The sequence below is a fragment of the Caretta caretta genome, chromosome 20 (genome assembly GCF_965140235.1).
Source record: "Caretta caretta isolate rCarCar2 chromosome 20, rCarCar1.hap1, whole genome shotgun sequence".
NCBI classification, from domain to species: Eukaryota; Metazoa; Chordata; order Testudines; family Cheloniidae; genus Caretta; species Caretta caretta.
The window spans coordinates 11,380,907-11,400,567 of record NC_134225.1 but is presented as its reverse complement, the minus strand read 5'-3'; positions in this window follow the sequence as shown (position 1 = coordinate 11,400,567).

Sequence of the window (19,661 nt, the reverse complement as noted above, 5' to 3'; positions counted from 1 at the left end):
GAAGGCCATGTTGATCTCCTTGAGGGTTTTGATGACCTTGGTGATCCGTGACTTCCTCAGCTCCTTGAACAGAGGCTCAGGACAGGCTGCAAGGCAGAGGCAGTGGGTGGGAGTGCAGGCACAGGGCTCAGGACCCCCAGCACAGTGCCAGCCCCCACGGACGGGGCCAGACCGGGCACAGCAGGGGCAGTAGTGCTGCACGCCTGTGGGGAACCTGGGCAAGCCAGCAGGGCCACACAGGAGTCAACGATGAGTCCAGCCCCCCCGAACCAGAGTCATGCCGGGTTCTTGCCTTCTGCAGCATCAGCAGCGAGGGGGAGCCACAATCTCTCCTACGCAGCCCCTGTCTCACACCCTGCCCTCAGCCCCCCCGCAGGGCTGAGTGACCGGAGTGTACAACATAGGATGATGCACAAGGAGGAACAGGGACTTGGGCTCCCCCTGCCGCTGTAATGGGGAGAAGCAGATATGACCCTGACACACTGGGTATTCTGGTGCTGTCCCATCCCCCCACCGAGTTGGGACTGATGGAGCAATGCATGCTGGGAATGGTAGCCAGAGGCCGCCTTTCTGGGCACACGCTGCAGGTGTCTGTGAGCCGTGCTGGCTGGAGGCAGGCCCGTGGGGGAGAAGTGGGGGAAGGGATAGGTGGGGTTATTCGGTCTGGCCTGCTGGGGCTGCATCCCCCTGCAGGAGGGCAGAGCATAATCAGGGTGCTGCGCACTGGCCTGCCGGCAGAGAGAGACCCCCCACCCCCTCTCTCCGCCTGCTGCACCTGCCCATCCAATCCCCACAGGATTGCACTGCGGAGAGGTCTGGGGGACAGTCTGTGCCTCACGTGGCAAAGAACATGAAGCCCAGCTCCGGGGAAGCAGGGAGCCCCTACTGGCCCCATTCCCATCCTGACGTTGTGCTGCGCACAGAGAAATGGAACGAGGGGAGTCTCCGTGTTCCCCTAGGAAAGCCCTGTAGGCCATTGGCCCAACATCTCCACCACCTTCCTGCCGTGCCGAATGCTCCCTCTGCCGCACCGGCCTAACCCGCTGCTCCACATTCCCCAGCCCAGTCCATGCCGGGGGCTCAATAACCTTCCTGGCCAATGGTGCATACTGCCCCATGCTTGGCACTCTCCTGCTCCTCCTCCCACCCAGGCTGATTCACTGGTCCCAGTGGTCTGATCCGGTGTGTGTGTGGGGGGGAGATATGGGGCTAGCTGGACAAGCTGGGTCTGATCCAGCGCGGTGGGAAGGCAGACATACCCAAGCCTAGCTGGGGACGGATGATGGGCTAGACAGAGCAGGGATCTGATCCAGCCTCGAAAAGCTCAGGTTCCTAGTGAATCTCAAGAGGCTGGAGGGGGAGGAGCATGATATATGGATACAGCATATCCCCAGGGGGACACGAGGGCAACAGGTTCGGCCTGCTTACCTTCCATTCTCTTTCCTTTTTCACGCTGTGAAGGACAACGCTGAGGATCTCTGCGAGGGAAAGAGACGGGGATTAGTGGTGGGGCTCAGACGGGATGGCTGTGCCCTGAGCCAGGACCCACTGGCTGGTGGAAGGACGCCTCGGGGAAGTGGCTCAGAGGCAGCTTCAGGCCAGATAGTGTTGTGCTCCTAGCAGAGCCCCCAGTCAGCGATCGTGGTGGGGTGACAGGCTAGATGGGCCGTGGGTCTGATCCCTCTTCCTTTCTGCCAGTCTGGATACGAGCGCAGCTGAACTAAGGATCTGGCCCCGTGCAGGAAGAAAACAGATCCTGTCCAGCACCTCTTGACTGGAGGGGATCCAGGGACCCTCACTGTGTATGGGGGACAGCAACACAACAAAGACTTCAAATTCTGAGTTCTGCACATAGAACCCCTCCAAGGCATGCCCCACTCAGGGAACTGCTGGCCTGTCTCCTGGGCACCTTCCACGGCCCAGCTAAGCAATTAGATAGTCAGCTCTTCAGGCCAAGCACCATCTTTTTGTTGGTGATGACTGGCGCTCCTGGGCACCACTGTAATACACCTAATGAATAATGTACAACGCCTTGCAAAATGGGGCCTTGGTCCATGACTGGGGCTCCTGGGTGCTACCATAATACATCTGTTTGTTTTACCCCTACGAAGCACCTGATTCTGGCTGGCCCCGTAGGGCAATAGCCCCACGACCCTGACCTGTGCTCTCACTCTCACTCCCACTCCCGGTAGCTGGTGTGCGTGAGTGCACTGCCCAACACACTATGTTTCCCCCATAACTCAAGCAATGCCTCTCCCTACCCCACCTCTAGCCCATCAGGACTTGGCTGCTCGGTCCTAATGAGGCTCCAGGGGCTATTCTGCACCAGGACGCGCTGGCCTCCCTGCTGCTTTCCTGCAGTTCCTTTACACCTGCGGCATGCGGACGCCCCGTTCACTGGGGCACGTGGGGCTCGAGTGCATGGTAAGGGGCTGGCAGCACAGACTGGATCCAGACATGGCGAAGGCAGACACAAACCTGCTTTCTCCACGCATCTCTGCCCAGGCATTTCGACCCTGAACTGCAGCTACACCCCCCCCCACCCACGCCAGCCCTGGACTGCCCCCACCAGCTGTGCCAGTGCCCCTCACTACTGACTGGAGCCCCTGCTATCCCAGCCCTGGGCTCCCACCCACTCCCAGCTCCGCCAGTGCCCCTCACTCCTGTCCACAGCCCCCTGCTATGCCAGCCCTGGTCTGTCCCCCCCAGCTCTGCCTCACTCCTGACCTGCAGCTATTCCAGTCCTGGGATCCCTGCCTCACGGCTCTGCAGATGCCCCTCACTCCTGACTGCAGCCCCCTGCTATCCCAGCCCTTTGCTCCCCCCTACCCCCCCATTCCCAGCTCCACCAGTGCCCCTCACTCCTGACCCACAGCTATTCCAGTCCTGGGTTCCCCCCCTCACGGCTCTGCAGATGCCCTTCACTCCTGACCCGCAGCCCCCTGCTATTCCTGTTCAGAGACCCCTCTTGAACCAGGGCAGTATGGCCCACCCCAAGTATTCAGAAGTCACATGTCAGGCCCTCCTAATTGTGCGATTTAGTGAGGAAAAGCTAAGAGAAGAGCTAAGGGTTATTAGCACCATCGGCCGTCCTGAGCTGTGGGCCACTTTTGCTCTGTCCCAGTTCTGGGGGCAACCATGGAACATCAGAACTGAATCCACTTTCCAAGGGTCTTTTAAACCCCAGGTCTGTGGTCTGGATTTAGCCACAGGCCCCGTCCACTGCAGCCTGGGCTGGAGATTCAGCAGTGGGTTGGGCTTCTGAAGTAACAGAAGTGGGTTGGGCTTCTGAAGTGTAAGGCTTTACCTTGATCTCTCCTACATTACAGCTATAGCCTACGCCAGCTCTGTGTTGGGGCCGGGCAGAAGTGTACTGCTTTACTATGTTACGAAGTGGCTATGACGTCATTTTTCTCCTTGCGCGCAGCCGTTACCCGTTCTGACAGGCTGTTTATAATGCTAACTTTACTAGTTTTCAGAGGTTGTCGGGGGGGGGCGGGGGGAGTGTGCAAGGTGGAAGTTTCGCCTTGTGCACAAAATATCCTTGCACCGGCCCTGGTGGGAGTCATCCTGATGGAAAGAGATGACGACGATGACGCCCCCGCAAAATGCAGCTCCTATGGGAGGGGGCAGCCCTTGGGGGTGGGGCAGACAGCCTCCTCCCCTTCCTGGTGTGTGACAGGCAGGCGGGGGGGAGCTCTCTGCTCCGACTGACTCCTAATCCTCCCTGAGGGTGAGACACCCCCAGGAGCACCCCTCCCAGGGCTCCCCAACTGGGCCCTGCCCCCCCAGACCCACACCCAACCAGACCCTGCCCCCGACCGGGCTCAGACCCCCCGGCTCCGCACTCACTCTTGCGCACCACCGCCTTCAGTCCGGACGGGGCCATCTCCGCCTCTTGCCACGTCCCCTCGATCCCTGTGGGTAGAAGTAGGACTCAGCTGTGTGCGGGGTGGGGCTGGAGTCAGGACTCCTGGGTTCTGCCCCGGCTCTGCTCCTGACCTTGGGCACGCCCTGGCCTCTCCCTGCCTTGCTCTGGGGAGTGTCTGTGACGCTGGACGACGGCCCCTAGTGACGCTGAAATCAGTCACTGGTGGACGGGCCCGGCCCCCCCTAGTGTCACTGATGGACGGGCCCAGCCCCCCCAGTGACTGATTTCAGTATAAAGCAACTGGGGTGCTGGCGGGTCGATGTCTGCAAGGCTGAAGACGGCCGAACGCCGCAGCCCCCCACTTCTGGCGCTGCGAGGGCTGGGCCTGGGCACCAAGGGGCGGGTGCCCAGTGACAGGGCCACGCAGGTCCCCACTGAACCCCCACCTGGTCATGTGGGGCGCAGAGGGAGGCGGGGGCCTCGGGCAGGGTTAAAGCGAGGACTGGGTTGGGGTAGTGGGGCCTCAGCCCACTCCAGTCAGGGCTCCCCAGTGAGCTGCAAGTCCCCCCTCCAACCAGTGTCCCCCCCCAGCAGTGCCCCTCGCCCCCCCCTCCACGCACCTCCCCCCTCGGTCAGGCCCCTTGCCCACCTCCACCCAGCCCCCCTCAGCCAGGCCCCGTGTTGTACCCAGGAACAGGAGCAGGTCGAATGGAGCGAACGGCCTCTGCCCGTCTCGCCCCGTCAGGAATGGCGTCCTTCAGCGCTGCCGGGGGCGGGGAGGGCTGGAGCCGCGCGCGCCCAGCGACTGGCACGGACTGTACCGCTGCTCAGCCAGTCCCGGCCCTTCCTGCACGGAGCGGCGGGAAAACATGGTACAGCCCCAGCCGGGGTGGAAACAGTCTGAGGTAAAATTGTCCTGGGAGCAGCCAATGGCGGGAAAAACCGGTTGGATCCAGTTGTGACTGGGCCATGATCACCGTAAACAACAAGATGGCGGTCACAAGATGGCCGTTCCGACGCCATCTTGGATTGCTGCTCTGTCTTTACAAACCCCATATTGAATTTAATATACACATATTTTAACAGACTATAATCCTATAACAAAACACACCCAACAGTATACAGAGCAGTATAAACAAGTCATTGTCTGTATGCCATTTTAGTTTGTCCTGACTTTGCTAAAGCTTTTTGTGTAGCCTGTTGGTGTACCCCCGGAAGACCTCTGCGTACCCCCAGGGGCACCCGTAACCCTGGTTGAGAACCACTGGGTTAGAGAAATGTGTGTGTGTGTGTGTCCAGGAATCAGGACTCCTGGGGTCTATCCTGACTGCGAGCGGAGTGGGGTCTAATGGTCAGAGCAGAGAGCTGGCAGGTAGGATTCCTGGGTTCTAGTCCAGGCTATGCAACTGATTCATTCTGTGACATGGTTTGTTCTGCCTTGTCCTCCTGTGACATGTGGAGCGCAAAGACCTGCCCCAGCCCTTCCCTTCCGGCTGGGTGGTGCAGGAATTAATGTCCGTAGAGCCTGGGCTCTAAGATCCTGGAGCAAAGTGTCCTGGAGAAGGAATTAGTTCCCCAAGCTTGACTGGCTCCCTGCCCCATCCCTCCCTCCATCAATCAGAACGAATCCCTCATGGCAGAGCTGTTGTCTGGTTACCCACAGTGCAGACCCAATCTATTGTGTCTTGGCTGCTGTTCAGCATGGTCTGTTTCTGTGAACTCCCCCAGAGCTTTCGAATGGAAGTGAGAGTCTTCTTCACATCCTGCTCTAAACTGTGAGTAGTGTCGCTCTGTGGCTGTTGAACAGCTGCTGCATTCCTACCCCAGAGGTGGCATCATTTCAGTGCTGGGTGGGTGATCCCTGTGTAGTGTTGTTGAGTGCTGTTGCACATCAGCTATGCTCCATCCAGAGCTGTCTGCATTTCAATGCCAGGTGAGTGATCCCTGTATTGTGTTGTGGGGGGGGAGGGATAGCTCAGTGGTTTGAGCATTGACCTGCTAAACCTAGGGTTGTGAGTTCAATCCTTGAGGGGGGGCCATTTAGGGATCTGGGGCAAAAACTGGGGATTGGCCCTGCTTTGAGCAGGGGGTTGGACTAGATGATCTCCTGAGGTCCCTTCCAACCCTCATGTTCTATGATACGCTGCTGCGCTCCACCCCAGAGGTATTTGTATTTCAGTGCTGGGCGAGCAATCTGTGTGTTGTTATGCAGCTACTACGCTCCACTCCAGAAGTGGCTGCAATTCAGTGCAGGGTGAATGAAAGTCCATGTCTCATTTTGCAAAGCATGGGTTCTCCAAGCAAGGGTGCTGTCTGTCCCATGTTCCTGCTCAATAGACTCTGGATTCTTAGCATCAGCAGAGCTACATTTTGAGCAGTGGTGGAACCAGGAGGCAGCTGGGTCATTGGTGGTTCCATCTTCAGTTATACCTATTGGCTTGAAAAGGCGCCACACATATACCTAATGGCTGCCGAGGGGGGCAGTTGCCCCCCGGCCCGCTATTAGCTCTGGCACTGATTCTTTTTAAATGTTCATTGCACTGCTTCCACCAGCCACTTTGATTTTGTTTTGTTTTACAGACCCAAGCAAAACGCAAGCGGCAACCTGGCCAGAAGCAGATCCGTGTAATTGAACAGACTCATCCAATTACTGAGCCTTCCCAGAGCCAGGTGCTGCCCTCACGATACATCAAACCTAGAGGACCTGCTAGGCTCCCAGTAGATGTAACCTAGAGCCAAACGCAGGCCAGGCAATGTGGCTTCGCCCATGGAGTTCAGGTCCAGGGATTCAGTAGGGAGTAAATGGCCAGCACTGGATGCTTCAGGTTTTGGTGCCCACCCAGAGACGGCTGGGGGCTGATTTTCAATTACACACCTGTGGCTGGCCCAGGCCAACTGACTCCAGCTCCCGGGGCTCGGGCTAAGGGGCTGTTTAACTGCGGTGTAGCCTTTGGGGCTCAGGCTGGAGCTTCGACTCTAGGACGATGCGAGGTGGGAGGTTCCCAGAGCTCGGGCTCCAGCCCAAGCCAGAACGTCTGCACCACAAATAAACAGCTGCTCAGCTCGAGCCCTGTGAGCCGGAGTCATAGAATCATAGAATCATAGAATCATAGAATATAAGGGTTGGAAGGGACCCCAGAAGGTCATCTAGTCCAACCCCCTGCTCAAAGCAGGACCAATTCCCAGTTAAATCATCCCAGCCAGGGCTTTGTCAAGCCTGACCTTAAAAACCTCTAAGGAAGGAGATTCTACCACCTCCCTAGGTAACGCATTCCAGTGTTTCACCACCCTCATAGTGAAAAAGTTTTTCCTAATATCCAATCTAAACCTCCCCCACTGCAGCTTGAGACCATTACTCCTCGTTCTGTCATCTGATACCATTGAGAACAGTCTAGAGCCATCCTCTTTGGAACCCCCTTTCAGGTAGTTGAAAACAGCTATCAAATCCCCCCTCATTCTTCTCTTCTGCAGGCTAAACAATCCCAGCTCCCTCAGCCTCTCCTCATAACTCATGTGTTCCAGACCCCTAATCATTTTTGTTGCCCTTCGCTGGACTCTCTCCAATTTATCCACATCCTTCTTGAAGTGTGGGGCCCAAAACTGGACACAGTACTCCAGATGAGGCCTCACCAATGTCGAATAGAGGGGAACGATCACGTCCCTCGATCTGCTCGCTATGCCCCTACTTATACATCCCAAAATGCCATTGGCCTTCTTGGCAACAAGGGCACACTGCTGGCTCATATCCAGCTTCTCGTCCACTGTCACCCCTAGGTCCTTTTCCGCAGAACTGCTGCCTAGCCATTCGGTCCCTAGTCTGTAGCTGTGCATTGGGTTCTTCCGTCCTAAGTGCAGGACCCTGCACTTATCCTTATTGAACCTCATCTGGCCCGGGCCAGCCGTGGGCACGTAACTGCAGTGTAGACACAGCCTACGTGCCCACAAGCCCCCTGGGAGCTGCGGGTATTTAGCACCTCTGAAATCTAGGCCCCAGGTGTCTCAAAGTTAGGGGCCATTCAAAATCTTCTTGCCAGTGTCTTCCTCCACCCCCCACTGCTCCTCGGACGTTCCTGTTAACTGCTGGAAATGGCCCACCTTGATTATCACTACAAAAGGTTTTCTCCCCCCCGCTCTCCTGCTGGTAATAGCTCATCTTAAGTGATCCCTCTCCTTACAGTGTATATGATAACACCCATTTTTTCATGTTCTGGGTGTATATAAATCTCCTCACTGTATTTTCCACTCAATGCATCTGATAAAGTGAGCTGTAGCTCATGAAAGCTTATGCTCAAATAAATTGGTTAGTCTCTAAGGGTATGTCTACACTACGAAATTAGGTCGAATTTATAGAAGTCGGTTTTGTGGAAAGCGTTTTTATACAGTTGATTGTGTGTGTCCCCACACAAATGCTCTAAGTGCATGTAGTCGGTGGAATGTGTCCACAGTACCGAGGCAACCGTCGACTTCCGGAGCATTGCACTGTGGGTGGCTATCCCACAGTTCCCGCAGTCTCCGCCGCCCATTTGAATTCTGGGTAGAAATCCCAGTGCCTGATGGGGCTAAAACATTGTCGCGGGTGGTTCTGGGTACATATCGTCAGGCCCCCGTTCCCTCCCTCCCTCCAGGAAAGCAAGGGCAGACAATCGTTTTGCGCCTTTTTTCTTGAGTTACCTGTGCAGACGCCATACCACGGCAAGCATGGAGCCCGCTCAGATCTCTTTGGCAATTAGGAGCACATTAAACACCACACGCCTTATCCAGCAGTATATGCAGCACCAGAACCTGGCAAAGCGATACCGGACAAGTAGGTGACGTCAGCGTGGTGACATGAGTGATGAGGACATGGACACAGACTTCTCTCAAAGCACGGGCCCCGGCAATGTGGGCATCATGGTGCTAATGGGGCAGGTTCATGCGGTAGAATGCCGATTCTGGGCCTGGGAAACAAGCACAGACTGGTGGGACCGCATAGTGTTGCAGGTCTGGGATGATTCCCAGGGGTTGCGAAACTTTCGCACGCGTAAGGGCACTTTCATGGAACTTTGTGACTTGCTTTCCCCTGCCCTGAGGCACAAGAATACCAAGATGAGAGCAGCCCTCACAGTTGAGAAGCAAGTGGCAATAGCCCTGTGGAAGCTTGCAACGCCAGACAGCTACCGGTCAGTCGGGAATCAATTTGGAGTGGGCAAATCTACTGTGGGGGCTGCTGGGATGCAAGTAGCCAACGCAATCAAAGATCTGCTGATATCAAGGGTAGTGACCCTGGGAAATGTGCAGGTCATAGTGGATGGGTTTGCTGCAATGGGATTCCCTAACTGTGGTGGGGCCGTAGACGGAACCCATATCCCTATCTTGGCACCAGAGCACGAAGCCGGCGAGTACATAAACCACAAGGGGTACTTTTCAATAGTGCTGCAAGCTCTGGTGGATCACAAGGGATGTTTCACCAACACCAACGTGGGATGGCCGGGAAAGGTACACGACGCTCGCATCTTCAGGAACTCTGGTCTGTTTCAAAAGCTGCATGAAGGAACTTTATTCCCAGACCAGAAAATAACTGTTGGGGATGTTGAAATGCCTATAGTTATCCTTGGGGACCCAGCCTACCCCTTAATGCCATGGCTGATGAAGCCATACACAGGCAGCCTGGACAGTAGTCAGGAGCTGTTCAACTACAGGCTGAGCAAGTGCAGAATGGTGGTAGAATGTGCATTTGGACATTTAAAAGCGTGCTGGTGCAGTTTACTGACTCGGTTAGACCTCAGCGAAACCAATATTCCCACTGTTATTACTGCTTGCTGTGCGCTCCGCAATATCTGTGAGAGTAAAGGGGAGACGTTTATGGCGGGGTGGGAGATTGAGGCAAATCGCCTGGCTGCTGGTTACGCACAGCCAGACACCAGGGCGGTTAGAAGAGCACAGGAGGGCGCGGTACGCATCAGAGAAGCTTTGAAAACCAGTTTCATAACTGGACAGGCTACGGTGTGAAAGTTCTGTTTGTTTCTCCCTGATGAAACCCCCCGCCCCTTGGTTCACTCTATTTCCCTGTAAGCTAACCACCCTCCCCTCCTCCCTTCGATCACCACTTGCAGAGGCAATAAAGTCATTGTTGCTTCACATTCATGCATTCTTTATTCATTCAGCACACAAATAGGGGGATAACTACCAAGGTAGCCCAGGAGGGGTGGTGGAGGAGAGAAGCACCAGGAGGGGTGGTGGAGGAGGGAAGGACAAGGCTACACAGCACTTTAAAAGTTTAAAACTTGAAAACCTATTGAATGCCAGCCTTCTGTTGCTTGGGCAATCCTCTGGGGTGGAGTGGCTGGGTGGCCGGAGGCCCCCCCACTGCGTTCTTGGGTGTCTGGGTGAGGAGGCTATGGAACTTGGGTAGGAGGGCGGTTGGTTACACAGGGGCTGTAGCGGTGGTCTGTGCTCCTGCTGCCTTTCCTGCAGCTCAACCATACGCTGGAGCATATTGGTTTGATCCTCCAGCAGCCTCCTCTCATGACGCTGCCACCACCTTTCAGCTTCAGCCCTCTCTTCAGCCCGCCACTTACTCTCGTCAGCCCGCCACTTACTCTCGTCAGCCCGCCACTTACTCTCTTCAGCCCACCACCTCTCCTCCCGGTCATATTGTGCTTTCCTGCACTCTGACATTGTCTGCCTCCACGCATTCGTCCATGCTTTGTCAGTGTGGCAGGATAGCATGAGCTCAGAGAACATTTCATCATGAGTGCGTTTTTTCACCTTCAAATCTTCACTAGCCTCTGGGAAGCAGAAGACCCTGTGATCCTTGAAACACATGCAGCTGGTGGAGAAAAAAAAAGACAGTGGTATTTAAAAAGACACATTTTCTAGAACAATGGCTACACTCTTTCACGGTAAACCTTGCTGTTAACATTACATACACAGCACATGTGCTTTCGTTCCAAGGTCGCATTTTGCCTCCCCCCACCACGTGGCTAGACCCTCCCCGTGGCTAACAGCGGGGAACATTTCTGTTCAGCCATAGGCAAACAGCCCAGCAGGAATGGGCACCTCTCAATGTCCCCTTAAGAAAAGCACCCTATTTCAACCAGGTGACCATGAATGATATCACGCTCCTGAGGATAACACAGAGAGATAAAGAACGGATGTTGTTTGAATGCCAGCAAACATACACTGCAATGCTTTGTTCTACAATGATTCCCGAGTATGTGCTACTGGCCTGGTGTGGTAAAGTGTCCTACCGTGGTGGACGGAATAAGGCTGCCCTCCCCAGAAACCTTTTGCAAAGGCTTTGGGAGTACATCCAGGAGAGCCGCAAATGCCAGGGCAAATTAATCATTACACATGCTTGCTTTTAAACCATGTATGCTATTTTAAAAGGTACACTCACCAGAGGTCTCTTCTCCTCCTGGCGGGTCCAGGAGGCAGCCTTGGGTGGGTTCGGGGGGTACTGGCTCCAGGTCCAGGGTGAGAAACAGTTCCTGGCTGTTGGGAAAACCGGTTTCTCCACTTGCTTGCTGTGAGCTATGTACAACTTCATCATCATCATCTTTCTCATCCCCAAAACCTGCTTCTGTGTTGCCTCCATCTCCATTGAAGGAGTCAAACAACACGGCTGGGGTAGTGGTGGCTGAACCCCCTAAAATGGCATGCAGCTCATCATAGAAGCAGCATGTTTGGGGCTCTGACCTGGAGCAGCAGTTTGCCTCTCTGGTTTTCTGGTAGGCTTGCCTCAGCTCCTTAAGTTTCACGCAGCATTGCTTCGGGTCCCTGTTATGGCCTCTGTCCTTCATGCCCTGGGAGATTTTGACAAAAGTTTTGGCATTTCGAAAACTGGAATGGAGTTCTGATAGCACGGATTCCTCTCCCCATACAGAGATCAGATCAGGTACCTCCCGTTCGGTCCATGCTGGAGCTCTTTTGCGATTCTGGGACTCCATCATGGTCACCTCTGCTGATGAGCTCTGGCCAGTGTGGCAAGCTGCAGGTGACCATGCAAACAGGAAATTCAAATTCAAAAGTTTGCGGGTCTTTTCCTGTCTACCTGGCCAGTGCATCTGAGTTGAGAGTGCTGTCCAGAGCGGTCACAATGGAGCACTCTGGGATAGCTCCCGGAGGCCAATACTGTCTAATTGCGTCCATAGTACCCCAAATTCAACCCGGCAAGGCTGATTTAAGTGCTAATCCCCTTGTCTGGGGTGGAGTACGGAAATAGATTTTAAGAGCCCTTTAAGTCGAAAAAAAGGGCTTCATCGTGTGGACGGGTGCAGGGTTAAATCGATTTAACACTGCTAAATTTGACCTCAACTCCTAGTGTGGACCAGGGCCTAGTGTGGTTGCAGTTCTACATCTTTATACCCGTGGAGCTTATTCCGCTTCTCCTATAGGAATAGCGATCCCAGGACTAGCACTCCTACACCAGCATAACTGCCTCAACACGAGAGTGCCTCACTTTCACTGTACTGGTCTAGCCAGTGGCTCAACCCTTCTATCGGATGCCTTGGCTTCTGACTCTGAAAACATGGTCGTCATCTTCTGTAACCTTGACATAACTCAAGCATAGCATGTGACATTGCAGCAGGACCTGCTGTTTATAAATGTAGTACCTTCCCCGCCAGTACTGTTGTCATTCCTGACTCACATTCTCTCTCTCTCTCTCTCTCTCTCTTTTCAGGCTCTCTGTGAGGCTCTTGCTATGGGAAGGAGCAGCCTGGAGAAGAGCTGAAGCTTTTAAACTTCGTCAATATTTTTAAACTTGTAGATTCCCTACCATTGGGGTGTTGGGGTGTCCAGGTGGAAGGGGTGTCAGGGTGGAAGGACTGTCTAGCCTGTGTTATACAGGAAGTCAGACTTGATGGTCCAATGTCCCATTAAATTCTGCGAAATTATGTAACTGGAAAATGGCCTTCCTGAGACCCTGCATTGGCCTCACCCGGCATCTCGCCAAGCCCAGACCGGCTGTATGTTCGCAGGCACGTTTCTTCCAAACCAGAAGTGGGAAACGTGATAGGCTGTGAGGCCAAGGCCAAGGGAACCATCGAGAGCTCAGCAGGGCTGGACGATCCTCAGGGCTTCGGGAAGAGAGGAAGGAGCAAACCCCTCCCTTATTAGGGAAAATGAGGGCCAGTGAAACATGCCCGGGGCTAGGGAATATAAACGCCAACTCAGGAAAGGTAAGGACACCATGAGGCGGGGTCTGATCCTGTGCAGGGAAGAGCTCTGCTCGAAGAACACAGCCTGTCTCGGTGAGTAGAGCAGTGCCATCAGCCTGTCCCGCAGTCAGGCAGTGCCCAGCCTCCAGATATGAGCTACAGACAACTCAGAGTCCTGGCAGCAAAGCTGAGAGAGAGCATCTCTCTCAACCCCTGTCCTGCGCTGCTCTCCAGATCCCCTCACACACTGACGTTCCTCCTCTCCCATCTCAGCCAAATCCCAGGGGAATCTGTGCTCGGGGCCAGGCTGGGACAGAATCTGTCCTGCAGCTTTTGAGTCATGGGCACAAATCCACTTTCTGCTTAAAAAAGAATTCCAACTTTTCAGTGGCTGGGGCTGAGTCCCAAAGAGCTGAGCAGAAGGGCTGTGAGTTGCAGGCAGGTGGAGATGCTGAAGGGCTGCGAGCCCCAGACCCGGCGCAGACGCTGAAGGGCTGCGAGCCCTGGGCCCAGCCTAGAGGCTAAAGGGTTGCGAGCCCTAGGCCCAGCCTAGAGGGTGAAGGGCTGCGTCTCCCGGGCCCAGCCTAGAGGCTGAAGGGCTGCGAGCCCCGGGCCTGGTGCAGCTGTTGAAGGGCTGTGATCCTCGGGCCTGTTGCAGCCAGACATCCTAGGCCCTTTCCAGTGTATCAGCTGGGGGAGAGAAGAGGGGGTGCCACCTCAGTTTGGAAGGGAATTTGTTATTCAAAAGTATCTGCTCAAGATGAAGCAGTCATTGGATTAGGGTTGTTGGCTTGAGCTGCACAGCCTCAATTCTCCCTTCCTTTCTCCATCATCCCCAGGGCTACTGGCTCCGGCTTTGTCTCAAAATTAGGCAAATCATAGATTCATAGATTCCAGTGACAGAAGGGATCATCTAATCTGGTCTTCTGGATAGCACAGGCCAGAGAGCTTCCCAAAAATAATCCCTTGAGCAGATCTTGTTGGAAAACACCCAATCTGGATTTTAAAATGGTCAGTGATGGAGAATCCATCACAATCCTTGGTAAATTATTCCAATGGTTAATTACCCTCACTGTCAATCATTTACACCTTTTTTCCAGTCTGAATTTGTTTAGCTTCAACTTCCATGTTATACGAATCGCCGGTAGATTGAAGAGCCCATTATTAAATATTTGTTCCCCATGTAGGTACTTGGTGACTGTAATCAAATCACCCCTTAACCTTCTCTTTGTTAAGATAAATAGATTGAGCTCCTTGCCTGTATCGCTATAAGTAATGTTTTCCAGTCCTTTAATCATGCTTGTGGCTCTTTTCTGAACCCTCCAATTTATTAACATCCTTTTTGAATTGTGGATACCACAACTGGACACAGTAGGGATCACACTGGTGCCACTACTGAGGTACAGTAACCTCTTTACTCCTACTCGAGATTCCCCTATTTAGGCATCCCAGGATCACTCTAGCTATTTTGGTCACTGTATCACACTGGGAGCTCATGTTCAGCTACTTATTCACTTCTACCCCCAAATCTTTTTCAGAGTCACTGCTTCCCAGGATAGAGTCCCCCATCCTCTAACTAAGGCCTACAGGTTTTGTTCCTGGATGTATATGTTTACATTAGCCATATTAAAATTAGGGCTGTCAAGCAATTAAAAAAGTTAATTGCGATTAACTGCGCGATTCAAAAAATTAACCGCATGATTCAAAAAAGAATTACGCGATTAATTGTGCTGTTAAACAACAATAGAATACCATTTCTTTTAAATATTTTTGGATGTTTACTACATTTTCAAATCTATTAATTTCAATTACAACACAGAATAAAGAGTGAACAGTGCTCACTGTATATTTATTTTTGATTATAAATAATTGCACTGTAAAAAACAAAAAAAAACTATTTTTCAATTCACCTCATACAAGTACTGTAGTGCAGTCTCTTTACAATGAAAGTTGAGCTTACAAATGTAGAATTATATATATATATATATATATATATATATATATATATAAACTGCTTTCAAAAATAAAACAATGTAAAACTTTAGAGCTTATAAGTCCACTCAGTCCTACTTCTTGGTCAGCCAATCGCTCAGACAAACAAGGTTGGTTACAATTTGCAGAAAATAATGCTGCCTCCTTCTTGTTTACAATGACACCCGAAAGTGAGAACAGGTGTTCCCATGGCACTGTTGTCGCTGGCGTTGAAAGATATTTTCGTGCCAGATACGCTAAAGATTCATATGTCCCTTCATGTTGCAATCACCATTCCAGAGAACATGCTTCCATGCTGATGATGGGCTCTGCTTTTGATAATAATCCAAAGCAGCGTGGACTGATACATGTTCATTTTCATCATCTGAGTCAGATGCCACCAGGAGGTTGATTTTCTTTTTTGGTGGTTTGGGTTCTGTAGTTTCTGTATCAGAGTGTTGCTCTTTTAAGGCTTCTAAAAGCATGCTCCATACCTTGTCCCTCTCAGATTTTGGAAGGCACTTCAGAATTTTAAACCTTGGGTCGAGTGCTGTAGCTATTTTTAGAAATCTCACATCGGTACCTTCTTTGCGTTTTGTCAAATCTGCAGTGAAATCTTAAAACGAACATGTGCTGGGTCATCATCCGAGACTGCAATAACATGAAATATGTGCAGAATGTGGGTAAAACAGAGTAGGAAACATACAATTCTCCCCCCAAGGAGTCCAGTCACAAATGTAATTGATGCATTATTTTTTTAATGAGCATCATCAGCATGGAAGCATGTCCTCTGGAATGGTGGCTGAAGCATGAAGGGGAATATGAATGTTTAGCATATTTAGCGTGTAAATACCTTGCAACGCTGGCTACAAAAGTTCCATGTGTTCTCACTTTCAGGTGACATTGTAAATAAGAAGCAGACAGCAGTATTTCCCGTCAATGTAAACAAACTTGTTTGTCTGAGCGATTGGCAGAATAAGAAGTAGGTTAGGTAACCAAAAAAAAATCTGCATTTGTAAGTTAGACTTCGAGGTCTAGTGGGTATGAGTGGGGGCGCTGGGGGTGGGAGTCAGCACTCCTGGGTTCTATTCCTGGATCTGTGAGGGAGGGTTGTCTACTGTTTAGATCAGGAGATGGAGAGTCAGGACTCCTCCTGGCTTTGCAGCTGACTCCCTGTGTGACTGAGGGCAATTCCCCGCACCCCCCTTGCCTCAGTCATACGGGGATAATGACACCGACCCAGCTCCTGGGGGTTGGGGCTGGATTCATTCCAGTCTATACAGCACCTCTGAGGGAGGTGCTAGGAAAGGGCAGGACATAAGTAACCAACAGACACTAATGGGATGCACCATGTGATTCTCTTTCTGTCCCTAGCGCATGTGACTGTGGACCCCAACACAGCCAATGCCTACCTGCTCTTGTCCCGGGATCAGCGGAGCGTGAGGGTGGGCAACAAGAGGCGGGACGTCCCCAGTAACCCGAAGCGGTTTGACACGTGCACCTGCATCCTGGGCTGGCAGCGGTTCACAGCCGGGAAGCACTACTGGGAGGTGGAAGTAGGGAACAAGCCATGTTGGACACTGGGGGTCTGTGAGGAGTGTGTGAGCAGGCAGGGAATATTCACGCCCTCACCAGCGACTGGTTTCGGGACGGTGTGGCTGCACAATGGGGATGAGTATGCAGCGCTCACTTCCCCCCTGCCCGAGCTTATGCTGAGAGTGAAGCCTCGGCAGATTGGCATCCTCCTGGACTTTGAGGCCGGAGAGGTGTCCTTCTGCAACGTGACTGGCAGCTGTCACATCTACACCTTCAGTGGCATCTTCTTGGAGCCCCTGCGGCCATACTTCTACCCGGGGGTGCGGGCAGGCAGCCTGAATGATGCCCCTCTGACTCTCGCACAGGGAACACAGCAGCCATGAGACAGTCACAGCCGCCTTGCCACCTTGGGCTTTCAGGACTTACCAATGAAAGGCTTTCTTAAGAACACATAATTCACCAGCGGAACTTACTGCCACAGGATATTGAGGGGGCCAAATGTCTAGTGGGATTCAAAAAAGGATGAGACATATATATGGATGATCCAGATATCACCAGCTAGAGAGGGCAGGAGACACCAGGACTATAAAACCATCTCCACAGGGCAGGAGCCAGCCACTGACGACAGGGGGGCACATTCCCCAAAGAGAAGGTTATTCCATAATTACACACTGCAAGGTCTCTGGTACCTTTCTTGAAGCCTCTGACTATGGAGACAGGATACCTGGCTTTTGGGCGCTGCAGTGAGCTATCACAGCAAATCCTGTGCTCTCTGGGTGCTGTTAGAGCAAGAAATTGGTCACTGAAGCTGATAATCAGGCACAGAGCAGGAGCACTGACCCACGATAAATGCCCCCACACTGCTAGACCTTCCTGCACAGCCCCAGTAGGGGAGTCTCCATCCAGCATTGCCATTCCCCAGCACTGGAATGCAGAGTCAGCAGCATCTGCGGGGAGGCCTGGGGAGCAGGAGGGGATGGGTGAGAGGACCTGAGGGCCTTGCTCAGTTTGCAAAGAATCCAGCGGCATCATCTTTTCGTAGGTGGTGTGGCTCGTGGAGACCTTGGGTCTCTGGCATGTCATGCTCCTGGCCTAGCCGCTTGGTTCAAGGTAAACCATTGCTGCCTGTGTCCTGTAACCTCCAGCAGCCAAGCTCCTTGGGACAGCCATGGAAACATTGCCTTTGGCTACCCTTGTTTTAAAGGGCTCGGGGAGCATGGACACGAGGATGGAGTCACGTGTCTGTAAAGGGCGGGGCCTGCCACCACGAGCGAGCCAGCTCCAATCGGCAGTTCGCCTCTGACCTATTCCCCCTTCTAGTGAAATACCGAAGCCTTCCTTCCGCTGGATGCTTCTGAGCCCAGCCCAGCCCATGGGCCAGAGCTGTCCACAGCCCTGTGCGTGTGCTTTCCCTGGTCTCACTGACGGTGTGCGTCAGCACGCAAACCCAGTGCAGACTTCAAAGCCTGTTGGCCCATAAACCTCAGCTCTCTAGGTCCTTTTCTCCCACCAATAAACAATGCATTCCAATAGCCTTGTATAAGCTGGCAAAGCATCCCTTGTGATCTGAGAGCTGCTCACCCCCACCTTCTGGGGGAAGGGGGAGAGCTAGGAGATCCAGTCCAGCTGGAGCCGTGGTGCTCTCAGGACTCAGCACTCTCATGGGCCCTTCGTGTTGCATGTGTGATTCAGGGACTACTATGACTGTCTGAGGGAGCTGCCCATTCCCTAGCCCTGTGTGCACCTCTCTGTGATGGGACTTCACCCCAAGAAGCCAATGTGCTGCATGCAGCTAAATAGTCCAGCCCCCCTCCAGCCCTGGAAATGAAGGCAGAGTGAGAGGAATTTCACACACAGAGAACCCCCTAGACTGTTCCGAAGCTAGGCAGAGAGGGTGGGACAAGGGGGTCTCTGAGGCCCTCAGGCCGGGCCTAGCTCACTGCCATGCCCCTCTCAAGGAATGGTTTTGTCTTCTTGACATATATTCACCCTAACCCAAATCATGACAGGTTTCAGAGTAGCAGCCGTGTTAGTCTGTATTCGCAAAAAGAAAAGGCGTACTTATGGCACCGTAGAGACGAACCAATTTATTTGAGCATAAGCATCCGATGAAGTGAGCTTTAGCTTATGCTCAAATAAATTGGTTCGTCTCTAAGGTGCCACAAGTCCTCCTTTTCTTTTTCCTGACCCAAATGTATCCCATTGGCTACAGGGAGTTCCAAGCTGGGACAAGTTCACCTTGATGTCTTTCTGCAGCAGGCGGATGGTTGCAGAATCTCTCCTGGGTTGCAGAATCGCTCCTAGCCAGGGCTGGCTTTGATGCAGCAGCCTGGGGATGGTGCCCCATCCTAGCTGGGCAGGGCTCATGCCCTCCTTGCCTGGCCAATCCCATCGGGCTCCCCTTGAATATGTCCAGGACGCGATGGCTGCAGCCCTGCAGCCGCTGTACAGCCATGGGCACAGTAGGCCTGTGTGTGGGTGTTCGTCTGGCTCCAGGGCTGGGGAGGGAGGAGGAGACCCAGGAAAGAGCAGCAACAAGCCGTTCGCTGAGTAGACAGGACTGGGCTGGCAGCTCCAGGCGCGTTCCCAGCTCCGCGGAGAGGGACGTCAAGGCTGGCTGGACTGCGTCTGCGCTTTCCTCCGAGCCAGGCTCCGGGCAAAGCGTTGGTGACTGGGAGACCCGGCGTGTGTGTGATTACCCCAAACCTTCCTGCAGGCGCCGGGGGACTGGGTGGCACCTGGAAAGACCGTGGAGGTGTTTCCTTTGGGCCAGCTCCAGCCTGGCCAGGCTCCAAGCTCAGCGCTCCCCTGCCAGCCTCGTGAAGGGTCCTGGAGGAGCCAGAACACAGGGCAGGGGAGGAGAACGTAACCCTGCCGTGGGGCTGGGGCTGCTTTGCAGCCGAGGGCGGTGGGGGGCTGCGTGGGGGCTCCCGCATGGGCCCTGCTGCCCGCCAGGGGACGGACGGCTGGGCCTGCACAAGGGGCCTGGGTTTATACCTGGCGCAGACACAAGGGCTAGTGCTGCACAGCAGCTCGTGAGGATCTGACGGGCTCCATCCCCAGCCGCGCCCTGACGTGGCCCAGCTCTGTGCCTCAGTTTCCCCCTCCATAGAACAGGAGGATAGCGACACCAACCCTCCGGC